The 15817-nt window shown below is 42.5% G+C and overlaps 1 protein-coding gene and 1 pseudogene across 1 annotated transcript in view; both read left to right on the top strand.

The window, feature by feature from the left end:
• The first annotated feature begins 6902 nt into the window (after nucleotides 1–6902).
• LOC123642515 (mas-related G-protein coupled receptor member X2-like) overlaps nucleotides 6903–15817 on the top strand; it is a 28270-nt gene continuing 19355 nt past the window's right edge. Inside the window, exon 1 of the mRNA XM_045557663.1 lies at nucleotides 6903–7032. The gene's annotated coding sequence lies outside the window, so the exon portion shown is untranslated. The remainder of the gene's footprint in view (nucleotides 7033–15817) is intronic.
• On the top strand, nucleotides 8826–9451 carry LOC123642517 (annotated as a pseudogene).

The following is a 15817-nucleotide window of genomic DNA, read 5'->3' as shown; positions in this document are numbered from 1 at the left end:
TGCCCTCCGTTCTCCCGAAACACAAGTCCAACCACACAGTGATCTGTGACTTGGGAGGAGCTTGGCTCTCCCACTCTGGTTTTCTAAAGTCGGCTGGATCCAGCAGCTGGTTTGACACAGAGGCCCCACGGGTTGTGTCTCCTCCATCCAACAAGCAAGGGCCGGCCCTAACCTGGCCCTTGGAGAGTTAGTCCCCAGCCTCCTGTAGGCCTACACTGAGCCCAGGTCTGTGCCGGGACCTCTGCCCCCTCCTCGCTGCCCAACCCTCCATGAGGAGCCAGAGCCACCCTGCCCACCCCCTGGCAGCCAGTCCCCACTGCCTCGCCCTGCCTTGCCCTGGCCAAGCACTGGCAGAGAGAAGCTGGGGACACCCAGACTGGCAAGCCTCACCAGATGGCAGCCTGGCCTGAAGGAACCTGGGGAGAAGGGGGTGACATGAAGGTCACTGGGGTTTTCCTGGAGTCAGAACCAGCCTGGGGAGCAGCTGCTGTCTGCTGAGACCTAAGGGGCAGGCAGTGTCACTGTTTTGCTCCCCAACAAATGTCCCTATGAGAGTTGAGAGAATTACACCAACTATAGCGACCCTTCCCATGTCTACAGGGCTTTGCAGTCTCCAGCCTATGTTCACATGCAGTGTCCACTCCGAGAGAAGCAGGAGCAGAAGTGGAAGCTGGGCGTCCCTCCATCACACAGGGGGAAGCACCGTCGCAGCCCTCACCCAGTGTGCCGGTGCCAGTCCACGCTCTGCCCCCAAACCTAATGGTGGCAGATGTACGTTGAGTGGCTTTAGACTCTGCTGACCTTGGGGATTTGAACTTCAGAAGCAAGCTTCAAAGGTCTTGTGGAAGCCCGGGGAAGGAATGGATAATAAAGATGTTGATGAGGAGGATGGTGGTGGTGATGACCATGACAAGAGCTCATTCTTGACATCATACGGCTTTACCATGTGCTAAGCACACACGTGTGCCCTCACGGCAACCATCTCATACATGTGGAAGCTGAGGCCTAGTGAGGTTAAGCAACGTGAAGATTTAGTAGATCCAGGATGGGAGACCAGAATTCCAGGTCGATTTCACAGATGTTGCCCCACACTGGCAGGAGCTGCTATACTTGCTGCCATCCATGAGTGCCCACGTTGCAGATATACTGTGGGTCGCCTTCACTGCTCTGCTTTAAATTGGGGTGAGCAGGTGAACAGTGGGTAGAGATCGCTTGCCAAACTTCACATGCACTCTTCTCACTTACATATTCTCTCTCTCGCTCTCTCTCTCTCACACACACACACACACACACACACACACACGCATGCACGCACACACACACGCACACACACGCACGCACACACTGCATACAAACACATTTCTACTTGAGTACTTGAGAGCTCAGACTTTTTCCAATGATGTCATTGACAAGGTTCCCTGCTGGCCAGTCAAGGGTGGTAGGATGCTAGCAATGATCGTTGACTGCCACTTAGTGGTGTAATATGGTAATGTCACATTTCTTTTCTATTCCTGGCAAGATACTGGTGAAGCTTTCAGTTAATGCTCTACATTTAACTTGAAACTTGACAATGACATTTGAAACATAATAATAGCTACTATTTATTGAGCATCTCTGAGCTAGGCATTGCACCAGGTGCTTTACATTGCTTCATTTACATTTTGATTCAATAATTCTATGAGATATATACGTATTTAACAGATTTCAAAACTGGGGTTCAGAGAGGTTAAATGACTTATTCAATGTCAGTTAATATGCAGAAGACTCAGAACCCACCCATGCCCCTGTTTGTGAAGCATGTCAAGGTTTACTGCATGATCCTCCCAACACCCTTGGAGAACTACAGGTTAGTCCTATTTTAGGAATGAGGAATGGAAATCCAGGAAAGTTAGGCAACTTCTTGAAGGTCACACAATGAGTACTGCAAAAATGTTAATGGTCAGACTCCACTCCCCAGGGCCCAAAGGACAGTTGTGCTCTGCCGTTCTGGGGTACTTGGTGCCACCGCACCTGTCCTCACAGAGCCTGGGATACAGCCGAACCTCACTATCAAACCCTGCCCTTGCTAACCACGTTGTAACTGTGCCCTACACCCTCCCTAAGAGAAAAAAAAATGGAATGTATAAATGACTGTTAGACTTTCTGTTCGGGGCTCAGAATTTGGTGGCGACGCCCCTCTGAGCCCACCGGCGTAATAAACGTGCTTTTCTGCATCTTTTAAGTGCCACTCGGTTTGTTCTCGGTCAACTCTGCTGTAACATTTTTGGTTCCCTGACCGGAAAACCCCGATTGCGCTGGCCCTTTGATGCCACCGGCTCGGGACAGGACGCCTGCTGGCTGGCCCCAGCGACTGGGAGAGCAAAGTGCACCATATCCTGTTTGTGGATAATTTCCTCTTCACTTGGAGGGGCTCTGCCGACTGCCAAGCCCTGAACCCACCCAGACGAGGTGAGGTGCAGACAACCGGGCAGAAGGCAATGGAAACAGTAAGGTCCTGGGACTCTGTTTCCGTCAATCAGGCCCGTCCCAGCGGATGGAAGAGGAGCTTGATCACCTCCTACAGGTAGAGGTTTCCCAGGGAGGAATGTAATAACCTCTTTGTGTGTTTGTGTGTGAGTGTGAAGGGTTCCACGGCCTGTGGCTACGGAACTTGATCGTGTCCTCACCTGCATCTCTGTGGCAGCGTCACAAGGTGTAAAGGTGACTCACTCCCCTTAAGGCAAGTGACCAGGCCTGGGATTTATACCAGAACATAAGCCAAGATGTGCCTAATTCCCCGCGAGGGGAGCAGCCAGGCAGACAACTGAAGAAAACCCCACCCTTGTGCAACACTGCTCACTAGTCCATCATGGGAGGGCAGGAGTCCAAACCCACTGTTCTCAGGTGTGTGCTAAAAAATTTTAAGAAGGGATTCTCCAGCGATTATGGAGTTAAGATGACTCCTAATCGCCTCTGTACGCTCTGTGAAGTCGAGTGGCCCTCTTTTGGGGTTGGGTGGCCAGATACTGGCACACTTGATGTCTGAACAGTTCGGGCAGTTTGAATCTAGTCACAGGTCCTCCAGGGCTCCCCGACCAGTTCCCATATATTGAATCCTGGCTAGAGATACCCCAGACTCTTCCTCTTTGTGTTCGGTTCTGTTTAGAGAAGGGTCACAGTAGGGTCCTCTTTGCTCAGAAGCCAAAGAAGTTCCCCAGCCTTAAGACTATCTGCCAGGGACCACCGGAAGATGACCTAGTTCTGCGTCCCCGATATGATCCTGCTGACCTGACACCAGGGCCGCCATCAACAGCCCCAGACACTCCACCACCATCGGACCTGCCACCCCAGATACCAGAAACACCTACCAAGGGGACCCCAGTAGCCCACTGTCTCTGCTCCGCCCAAAATCCGATTCTGGCCCTCCAGCTGCCGGTCCATGAGGTTTGAGGCCAGCCCCTAGTTGCCAATGACGGAACCGTCCAGCCTGGGCAGCCAGTCCTCTACTACCAACCTTTCTCCACCACAGACCTACTGAATTGGAAACAACACACTCCCTCCTATTCTGAAAAGCCGCAGGCCATGATAGACCTCCTGGAGAGCATGTTCCAGACCCATCAACCACCTTGGGAAGACAGCCAGCAGCTACTCCTGACAGTCTTCAACACGGAGGAGCGGCACAGGATCACCACGGGTGCCTGGAAGTGGATTCAGGACCATGCACCAGTGGGAGTCCTTGATGTGGAACCGTGGGGCCAACATGCTGTACCCGGTACTGCGCCCACATGGGATTTCAACACCCCGGGAGGCCGGGATGCCCTGGCCAGGTACCAGGAGGCCCTCCTACGTGGTGTCTGGGAGGGAGGTAAGAAGCCCATTAATATGAATAAGGTCGCTCTAGTCACACAGAAGGCAGATGAAGCTCCCAGCGAATTCTACAAGCATCTCTGTGAAGCCTACAGAATCCACACTCCCTTTGACCCTGAAGCACCGGAAAAGCAACAGATGGTGAATGCGGCCTTCATGGCACAGGCGCACCTAGACATACAACAAAACTTAGAGAAGTTAGAGGGCTTCGCTGGGATGAACATTACTCAGTTGATGGAAGTAGCGCAGAAAGTATATAGGAATAGGGACCGGTTGCCCAGAGAGAAAGTGAGAGAAAAATGAGACAAAAGGCCACACTCCTAGCAGCAGCACTTGGAAATCCCGCACCCCCTCCAAAATTGGACCAACACCCGGAGAAGGGACCTCGGAGAAGGGGAACACTAGACCAGACCAGTGCGCACATTGCAAGGAAACCAGACACTGGAAGAATGAATGTCCTCACTGGAAAACTGGCCCCCCTTTGAAACAGAATTCTCCCTGAGGCTTCCAGCCGGAGCCAGAAACCCAGGACCTCATCGGACTTGCAGGCACCAACTCAGAATAGGGCTGACCGGGTTCCCTCGACCTTGGCCCCCGGGAGCCCATGGTCATTATGAATGTGGGGGGCCAGCCAGTGACTTTCATGGTGGACACCAAGGAAAAACACTCAGTGGTGACCACTCCAGTAGCCCCACTCACCAAACGGGAGACAACCATAATAGAAGCCCCCCTGAGAATGGCTCCCGGGACACCAGTCAAATCTTGTTAGCACCTGAGTGGCCAGAAAAGCCCAAGTACACTCCAGAAGAAGACACCTCGGCAAAACAAGAAGGTGCTGAAAAAAATAAATTGGGGTGGTGGCGCCTGCCGGACAGTCAGATTTTCATCCCCGGAAAGTTAGCATATCCGATTACCTCCCAGTACCACCTTCTGTCCCACATGGGAAAGACGGCCCTAACTAATCTGCTCAGCAGGTGTTACTACGTTGCCAGGCTCTCCTCTCTTGCTGCAACATCTGTGCTCGCTGCCTAGTCTGTGCCAAGAACAACACGACCACGTGGCCCAGACCTACCCCGGGCATCCAATACATGGAAACCTCCCCCTTTAAAGATGTAGAAATTGACTTTATGGAAGTAAAACCATGCAGGGGAGTCAAGTACCTGCTGGTGATGTTGTGTACTTTTTCAGGCTGGGTGATCCCTACCCAAACTGAAAAAAAGCCAGAGAGGCAGTAAAAATCCTTCTAAAAGAAATCATCCCACGGTATGGACTGCCACTCTCATTCTATAGTGACAACGGGCCCAGCTTCACAGCAGAAATTACACAATCCTTGACTAAAATGTTAGGAATCAAGTGGAAACTTCATACCTCAGACAGGCCACAAAGTTCAGGGAAAGTAGAGCGCGTGAACCGAACCCTCAAAACCACCCTTGCAAAATTATGTCAGGAAATACAACTACCCTGGACAGATTTACTGAGCTTGGCACTGCTCAGAGTCAGATGTATCCCAGGACTAGCAGGATACTCACCCTTTAAAATTCTATACGGAAGTCCCCCACCCATAGTTAGGGGGATCAAAGGAGATATTAGAGAGATAAGGGAAGGAGATCTACATACACAGCTTATTTCACTATCCAAGGCCCTAAGCGAGATTACCCACACTGGTTTAGAAAGAACTCCCATAGCCTCAGGACTCTTGGTCCATCCTCATCAGCCTGGAGACTTAGTCTGGGTTAAAGACTGGAAAAAGACACCCTTAGGGCCCACCTGGACAGGCTCTCACACTATTGTCCTAGTTGCCCCTACTGCTGTTAAAATTACAGGTATAGTACCTTAAATCCATCACTCAAGGGTAAAGAGGGCTGCACTTAATAACTGCTTAAACTCCTGGATAGCGCAACGAAACCCAGAAAATCCACTAAAGGTTCATCTATGCCAGAAACCCACCCAGACTACAACACCAAAGACTGCGCCAGCCAAATGAACAGACTGGCTCTCAACATTGCAACCGGACTCTTCGGACTGTTGGCCCTACTTTTGGGCATCGGACTTTATACAGTAATCCCCAAAGGCTGGACAGTGGGGAGAAAAATAATCTTTACTGTATTGTACTGGCCCATAGCAGGATGTTTCTTCTGCTTCTGACACTAACTCTAACTCCTGTAGTAGAGGGACGGCCCGAATCCCCATGCCCAGGAGCATGCCACTCTCGAGTCAGGGGCTATGCAGGGACTGCCTTTACCTCCCAAATTTGCATGCCAGCAAAGCGCTATATCAGAGCCACTCTGTGTACTTATGGGAACAAACTCTATTGGACTGGGCAAATCATTAGCCCAGATAGATTCACTAGCTGTGGTGGCTTTACAAAACCGCCGGGCCTTGGATCTCCTCACTGCAGAAAAGGGGAGAACTTGCGTCTTTCTGGGGGAAGAATGTTGTTATTATGTAAATCAATCAGGGATAGTAACTACAAAGGTCAAAGAATTAAAAGAAAGAATAAAAAAGAGAAACCAAGAGTTAAAACAGTCATGGGTTTTCAACCTCGGGCCGTGGGTTACATGGTTATTGCCGCTGGCAGGACCCGTAATAATTATACTCCTCTTAATAACCTTAGGCCTCCAAATTTTTAACCTCATCACCAGGTTCATACAAAATACAGTTTCACAAGCCACGGCACGAACCATAATTTTACAGGAATATCATGATGCCTTATAGAAAAAATTTTATAATAGGCATCAAAGGGGGGGAAATGATAGAGAAATGAAACATTCCTTCAGACAAAAAACCTCTCCCCCTTGGGCCTCATGTAACCGCTAAACTGCTGCCACTCTTGCTTCTGTAAACCACTTGCAGTAGCTTCCTGCTATGACTAGATGGCTCAGAATTTCTATAGAAACCCTGTACCAGGAATTAAGGTTGTTCAAAACCCTGCCCTTGCTAACCACATTGTAACTGTGCGCTACACCCTCCCTAAGAGGACAAAAAAAAAAAAAAAAAAATGAAATGTATAAAAGACTGTTACACTTCCTGTTCGGGGCTCAGAATTTGGTGCCGAGGCCCCTCTGAGTCCGCCGGCGTAATAAACCTGCTTTTCTGCACCCTTTAAGTGCCACTCGGTTTGTTCTCGGTCAACTCTGCTGTAACATATGTGCACTTAAGTGTTGATCAGTTAATGCCAATTTGACGGTGAGTACATGTGGTGTTTATTTTTCCATTCTTGAGATACTTCACTTAGTAGAATGGGTTCCAGCTCCATCCAGGATAATACAAAAGGTGCTAGATCACCATTGTTTTTTCTGGCTGAGTAGAACTCCATGGTATACATATACCACATTTTATTAATCCACTCATGTATTGATGGGCACTTTGGTTGTTTTCACATCTTTGCGATTGTGAATTGTGCTGCTATAAACATTCTAGTGCAGTTGTCTTTTTTATAGAATGTCTTTTGTTCTTTGGGGTAGATGTCCAATAATGGGATTGCTGGATCAAATGGTAGGTCTACTTGTATCTCTTTAAGGTATCTCCATATTGCTTTCCACAGAGGTTGCACTCATTTACAGTTCCACCAGCAGTGCATGAGTGTTCCTGTCTCTCTGCATCCACGCCAACATTTATTGTTTTGGGACTTTTTGATAAAGGCCATTCTCACTGGAGATAAGTGATATCTCATTGTGATTTTGATTTGCATTTCCTGATGATTAGAGATGTTGAGCATTTTTTCATATGTTTGTTGGCCATTAGTCTATCTTCTTTTGAAAAGTTTCTGTTCATGTCCTTTGCCCACTTTTTGATAGGGTTGTTTGATTTTTTCTTGCTGATTTTCCTGAGTTCTATATAGTCTCGTTATCAGCCCTTTATCAGATGTGTAACATGCAAATATTTTCTCCCATTCTGTATGTTGTCTGTTTGCTCTCGTGACAGTTTCCTTGGCTGTACAAAAGCTTTTTAATTTGATCAGGTCCCATTTATTTATTTTTGTTGTTACTGTGATTGCCTTTGGGGTCTTCTTCATAAATTCTTTGCCTAGGCTAATGTCTATAAAAGTTTTTCCAACATTTTCTTCGAGAATTCTTACAGTTTCATGCCTTAGGTTTAAGTCTGTTATCCACCGTGATTTGATTTTTGTGAGAGGTGAAAGGTGTGGATCCTGTTTCAGTCTTCTACATGTGGCTTTCCAGTCTTATCAGCACCATTTATTGAATAACGATTCTTTTCCCCAGTGTATGTTTTTGTCTGCTTTGTCAAAGATTAGATGGCTATATGAGGATGGTTTTATATCTGGGTTCTCAGTTCTGTTCCATTGGTCTATGTCTCTGTTCTTGTTCCGGTACCATGCTGTTTTACTTACTACAGTCTTGTAGTATAGCTTGAAGTCTGGTAAATTGATGCCTCCCAATTTGTTCTTTTTGCTTCAGATTGCTAGTGTATTTCTCATCAATGAGAAATAAAACCACTGAGAAAGTGTTTGACTCATGCTTGGCTCTGTGTGAAGAAAAATTATCTCTCTTGAGAATTTGTCGCCACAAGTCAGTATCACATTGTGATCCAAATTCACACAACCTATGGTCTCCCTAAAATTTCAAATGAAAAACAAGCTTTCTGAGGACATCCTGACTCATGAAAGCCAAGCTGGGATGTTTCCCCAGTCAATTAGCAAAAGAAAACACAAATCCTCTCTGAGAGAACTCAACTAGAATTCAGGAATTAAAGAATTTCCACAAATAGGGTTCCAAGGAAAGCATGTAGCTCACAGTAAAAAATCACAAACACACAAAAATAAAGCACAATGTGAAAGTGCCAGAAGAAACAACAGGCAGTAAAGTCAGACATTCATAGACTACAGCATTGGAATTAGAGGACAGGGAATTATGATATGGCTATGCTTAATACGGTTAAAGATATAAAAGAGAGAATTGACAATACAAGCCAGCATCAAGAGGCTAAAAAATGGCCTCCGCTGAGCGGGTCCCCTCCCCACAGCAACTCGGCTTCCCTTCCTCAGCAGGGCGACAGGGGCTTCCCCTCAGCCGCCCCCACCAGCCAAGTCCAGTCACTCCCTTGGCCAGTGGCCGCCATGCAGTTTATGTTGCTTTTTAGTCATCAGGGAAAGTTTTGACTGCAGAAATGGTATGTCCGGCTATCAAACAAAGAAAAAGATTACAAGAGAACTTATTCAAACCGTTTTAGCAAGGAAACCGAAAATGTGCAGCTTCCTGGAGTGGCGCGATGGGAAGATTGTTTACAGAAGATATGCTAGTCTGTATTTTTGCTATGCTATTGAGGATCAGGACAATGAATTAATTACCCTGGAAATAACTCATCGTTATATGGAATTACTTGACAAGTATTTTGGCAGTGTGTGTGAACTTGATATCATCTTTAATTTTGAGAAGGCTTTCTTTATTTTAGATGAGTTTCTTTGGGGAAGAGAAGTTCAGGAAATATCCAAGAAAAATGTCCTTAAAGCAGTTGAGCAGGCCGACCTACTGCAGGAGAAAACAGAGAATATGTTGCACAGCAAGAGTTTCATTGGGTGTAAGAAAGCATACTAGAATACGTGCTGGAGTACTGACATGCATCAAAATGTAGTAGGATATATGAATTCAGTTTGTAATTATTATTTTGTCAAGTTTGTTATTTATGTTTTAACATTACCTGAAAAGTCTATAATTATATTAAATCCCAAGGGATTGTCCCAATAACTTCATTAAACTGATATTTTCATAGCGAATTTTGCTCTGATAATGATCCATTATCAGGGCTTATAATTTATTTTGTACACGCAATATTGAAATATGTTCAGAGATTCATTGACAAAAAAGTACTCACTAAATACTGTGAATTGCTAATATCATTGGTACAGAAGTAGAATTTTCCTATGAAAATGAGAGCTTCTGTAAGAAAATGAAGCATTTGGGAGTTTAATTTATTATCAGTAGTATTATTTTAATTTGCTTCTTCATTCCACTATAATTTATTCTGAGTAGGGAAGAAAAAGGGCACTGTCTCTTTAAAATCTTTGGGAATTATTGAAATGGTACTCATCCTAACATTTATCTGAGGATTAAAATTTAACTGACTTTCCTCCTCAGATACTTTTGTATTTAATGGTTGTATAAGTTTTTAGGGATCCATTAGATTTTTTTTTTTTTTTTGGAACAGTTTATATGATTTTGTAGCTCAAAATTTAAAAGTTCCAACTCGAATAAATATTAAAATGAGGATACTTTTAAAACACTCAAATAAGCAGTTTTAAACTTTTGGAGTCACAAACCTTCTGGTGGGGCATATAATCCCTTTGAGAGTCTCAAGAGTGATGAGCCCTCTCCCCAGGAAAATTTGTACGTAATTTTGCCTCAGATTTCAGGGAATTCTTGGAGCCCATAGAAGTCCATCTGTAGACACTCTAGGGTTGCTTTACAAACTTCACTTCCAGTTACATTTTCTTCTTTGTTGATGTGAGAAACATCTTGTTAGATATATTTGTAGGCATATGCATTTGACAAATCTGGAGAGTTCTTTAAAATCTATCTGGAGGATTTTTTAAAAAGTAACATCCTTAGTCTCAAAGTCACACTCTGGATTTTTGATTTTTGTAGCTCTAAGTGAACAGTTAAAAACTTTCATTGCTACTTAAAGTACCAGATGGTTGACTACTTTTCCACTTTTTCTTTAGCACTTCTATTTCATGTAATAAAATCCTGATGAATGTAAACACTGGTGGAAGGGAGTATTCTAATTGAATTTTCAATTAACTCGATACTGACCAGCTAACTTACACTGAAAATCTTTTCAGAGTGTTTTTAGCAAATACAGTGTTTTCAGGATTTTGTAGGATTTTTGAAGGACATGGGTCATTTTGTTTACCATCATATACAGTAAAGTTATAAAAGATGAATGTGAACTCCTGGGCAATGTCTAGAAGTTAAATATTCAGTTATAAACCAAAGAACAAAAGCAAACAAAAACTTAAGCTTTAGGTAACTTTAGGTACTGTGAACTAAATGTTCTAGAAATCTGATTGTATCTATGTCAGTTTGTACACTATGTATAAGAATATATGTATTTCTTTTATAGCCATGTCATGAATATTTTAATGTCCCTGTGTACTAAATGACTACTCATCGAGTATGCAGAATTTCACAGAGGAAATAGAGTGCTGATGTACATATGAAAGAAAATGTCCTCAGCTTAGTGACTGATTATCTTGTATGATAATAACAGAATATTTCAGAACCAGTACCTTTATATTTTTTCCCTATTCTCATTCCTGATTCTTTTCCATTTTATTTTCATTCTATATGTGATCTTCATATAGATTATTCCGGTCTGAAACTGATTTTTATCTCATTTTGACAAAATATGGCCTATGACTGTTTTGAGTAATATTTCATTTTAAACACATGCATGTAATCATTAATGAACCATCTGTGACTAATCTTATAGGAAGAAAACCTGACAATCATTAAAATGTTTACCAAAGAAAATATAGCTGAAGTGCTAGTTCAAAATAAGCAGTGCCATAATATACAGTGTGGGTTGGTCTTCAAATATTGAGAGGCAGGGGGGAATGATTTTGTGTGATTATCTTACAATCTATATGAGCTAATGTGTTCTAATGTATCAAATAAAAGTGAATGTGGAAATAACACAAGAAAGTAAAATTAATCTGTACTATTGTATAATATTTAAAGTTAAAACTTTCAGTTTTTAGGAAACTTTGAGCACCACATTTATTGAATCACATTTGTGCTACATAATAATATCAAACAATCCCTATAAGAATTTACAGAAAGCTATGTCTGAAAAGTCTCTTCTGCAATATCTGTTGCCTAATAGCAGTTTTTTCAAAATATTAATGCTGAGTTTATTTTATAGTTAAAAAATCCTGTTTTGAAAGGAATCTATTCTAAAAAAAAAGAGAGAAAGAAAACACACTAATGTTAAGTTTTAATACCTAAAGACTTATATTTTACTAGTTATGACTTTCTAATATATTGTCTGCATTTAAATACTTAATGCTTTATTAACTGTGGCTTTATATTTCTGAATATTAAAACTTTTAATATTGATCACTATTGTATATTTTAATAAAACATATAGCATGTTTTATTATAAAAGGAAAAGTACAAAATAATTCATTATTTATATCTATAGAGCTTAAAGCCTGAGTTTAGTAAGTTACTAAACAATAACTTCAGAACATGATCAAATGGGCTTACCACTGAGAGAAGACCTACGAAAATGTGTTCTGACCAAACTCAGTATTGGGCAGGTATACAGATGAGTTATTTCCATTCTAACCATTCTTGCTGTAATGTACTACATTTGAAGCACCTGGATGTGCTATCAAATGAGAAATTTAGCGTTATACATTTGAAGCATTGTGAAACATTGGTCTTTCATTTCCATTTGTTTCCTCCATCCCTTCCTCTGCCCCACAATATGTTATCCATCTGGTTTTAATGCTACACAAATATGCATTGTCTCATGCCTGTTTGCTTTGGATGCTATGTGCTGAGCTGCAACCAAATGTTGCTTCTTTTGTTATCTGTATACAGCCGCTTGCTTTAAATTAGTAGATTCTGAGATAACTTTCCTTGCATGTCTAAAATAAAAGTATTGCATGTACAAAAAAAGAGGCTAAAAAAATGATTAAGCAAGTTTAAAAATAAAATATCAAATAGAACTTCTAGAAGTTAATATAAAATTGAATTTAAAATTCAGTGGATGGATTAAACAGAAGATTAGACACAGTGGGAAAGAGATAAATCAACTTGGAGATATATCTAAAGAAATTACCCAGAATGCAGCCTGGAAGACAAAGAAATGGAAAATGAGGAGAAATTAAGAGATATGGAAGGTATAAAAAGAAGGTCTAATATATGTTAAATTAGACTTACAGAAAAGGTTAATAATAAAAATGATAACAAGCTAACGAGAATATGGTACTTAGTACTTTGTGCTCCTGTTCTAAGATACATTTAGATAAATTATTAATTTTCACAATAAGCCTACAAAGTAGATAATAATGTCAACCCCATTTTATAGATGAGGAAACAAACATAGCAAAGTTACAAAATTTGTCTAAGGTCCCATAGACATGCCAAGCAGCCTGGCTTTGTGTTCTTAACCACTATGCAATATTTTAAGAGATTATAGCATAACATCGGCCAGAAATTTTAAATGATGATAATCCTGAAATCAATAAAATTCCACAAATACCAAACATGATATGAAAAAGAAAGCCACTAGACACATTTTAGTGAGAATGTACCACTGCAGAGAAAAAGGAAAGCTCTTAGAGAGAACGAAGACAAATCACAAGCAACTGTCAACTTGACTGATGGCTATCCCACAACAGTCACATCAGCAGTCAAAAGACAGGTCTTCAATGTGCTGGGAGAAAGTAGCTGTCATCCTAGAATGCCAGGCCTGGAAAAATCCTCTTTAGAAAATGAGGATGAAAAAATGACATTTTCATACAGAAAAAACTGGAGCCTTTACTACCCACAGACTCTCACAAACAAAACTGAAGAATGTGTTTTGAGAAATAGAAGGAAGATATGATATGTGAAATGGGAGGATGAACAAAACATTGGTGGTGATGTGGATAAATTTGAACAAACACTGACTGTTTAAAACGATAGTGAGTGTTTAATTTGCTGGGGAGGGGGAACAGGATCAAAATACAATACTGGAGCATACTAGGTTAGGAGGAAGGTAACAGAAGTTAAAGCTTTCTGAGGTCCTGCTGTTGTTCCCAAGGAGGACAGACTTCTGGGGACAATTGTATGGTTTGCCCACTGCGCCAAGGCAGGAGGAAATGCTGAGTCTCAGAGCTCCCTCCATCGACACACGACCCCTGGGTGAGCTCACCCAGCTCCTCTGGAATGAAAAGGGGCATGATCTTGTGCATTGTTCATTACTCTGTCTTCAGTGCCTGGAACAATGCCTGGCACATGATAGGCACACCGTAAATAGTGTTGAATGAATGAATGAGTGAATGAATGTTTCTGACTGTTTCAAATGCTTCATAGTTAAGTTACTTCTAACTCAATTTGGCTGCCGCATAGGCACGTGAAAGGAAGTCATAGGAGATAAGGCTGAAAATACTGTTTGGCTCTAGATGATCTAAAAATAATCTAGCTAACAACTATCATGAGGTACAAGGAGAAATGTGACAAATAGTGTGTGTGGTGTACTAAGTCCCCCATTTTTTATAAGGGGACTCAATATATCCAGTCATTAACATTGATAAATCAAAAATAGAAATGTAGTTTTACTATACAAACTTCTAAAAGAATTAAGAATGGAAAATGTACACATTGGTTCCTTTTGGGGAATGAGATTAGAAGAGACTTTACATTTCATTTTCTTTTTTTATTATTATTTCTATTTATTTATTTATTTTAAGCCAATAATGCTGTCATTATGACATACATTTCATTTTCTACAGCTTAGTGTCATTTGAAATAAATATAATACACATATAGTACTTCTGTGATTAAATTTAAAGAGATCAGGTGAGCCAGGCCACACAGGGCTTTGAACGCAAAGCAAAAAAGGGCAGACTACTGTTGAGCTACGAAAGCTTGCACTGCACGGTGGGTCTGCTTTTTGCATAGGCTCGCAGTGGCCAGTGAAAGACTCTAGAATGGCAAGGAGGGAGGCCAGATGGCATAGGATGGGCAGAGGCCAAGATAAGTGATTGGAGTCAGGGCAAATGTTGAGAAATGTCTCGTGAGGTTTCTTGTCTCACACTCTCATTTGCCAGAAGTCCCTATGCAGGAAATCACAGGGCTGTCCGGTATCTTGATAAGCCTCACTTGGCCACCAGGTTTCACTCAAGCTCCTACAGACATCTCCCCATCTGGAGGGTCTAGAAGAGCATCCTGGGCTGTTTGCCGATCTCAGGAAGGTGAGCTTGTTTCCCAACTCACCACCTCCACCAGGAACATGGTGCTAAGGTAAGAGTGTTTAAGGATCATCTTCTTTCAAAGGCAGTTTTGGTTTTTCCCTTTTGGTCCGTATCCTAATAAGTTCATCTTAGGAGTGCATTGTTCAGCAAGAGTCTGGACGTATGAAGCTCCTTTGAGGGAGTTTTGGATGCTGGCAGTTTAGATGGTGGGAGATGCAAATGGCGTCCACCAGGTTCCTTCCACTTCTGTCCTATCTCCTATATTCTCTCCTTCTCTTCAACCATTAAAATCTGCAACTACAGAGAGAAATATTTGGCTAATTTTAATTTAGGGAGCAAGATAATATGCAAGCATTGCCTTCCGAAGCCAAATTGTTGTTAATAACCTCAGGTTTCACAGATTTGCTTGCTATTCAAAAGGTTTTTTCTTTGTATCCCTTGTATCTGTCATTGTCCAAGCAGAAAACACAGGTCCCACACTCTGAAAGGGTAGTCGAGAAGAGTTTAATGAAGAGACTATTTACAAAGATGTGCTTAGAGATAAAGGAAATCTCTAAAGAATGATGAAGCCCTCAAAGGCAAGTAACAGTGGGGAGCTGTTACTATTGCCAGGCCTGAAGGGATAAGGAGAAGGAAAATTATGAGAATTCAGAATGTGCTGTAGCTGTAGCTGTGACTATAGGAAAGGGCCACCAGACAGGGGCTATGTCCTTAGGTAGAGTAACACTGCTACTGCCAACTCACGACCTATGAAGGAGAGAACCAGGAAATCAAAACCCCCCAAATCACTCTACTCCTGCCCTCCAATGTCCTGTTAATGTGTCCCTTTGACTGAATGCAACCAGGAGCCAGAGAGAAGAGTAGCCCATTGATAAGACACAGAGATGTCTCCTCCCAGGGTGCAAAGGAGGGTACAGAAGGGTGGGCATGAGATCCTGATGGCAAGTGGAGAAAACTCATTTCTTCCTACAGCCTCTGAACAGTTCGTATTTCCTAGGACTTTCAATGTGATCGGATCAATTTCTCATTCTCTCTCCTCCCAGTGAG

Source organism: Lemur catta, chromosome 7 (assembly GCF_020740605.2).
Source record: "Lemur catta isolate mLemCat1 chromosome 7, mLemCat1.pri, whole genome shotgun sequence".
NCBI lineage: Eukaryota > Metazoa > Chordata > Mammalia > Primates > Lemuridae > Lemur > Lemur catta.
The sequence above is the reverse complement of the archived record's forward strand: the minus strand, read 5'-3'. Positions and strand labels throughout refer to the sequence as shown.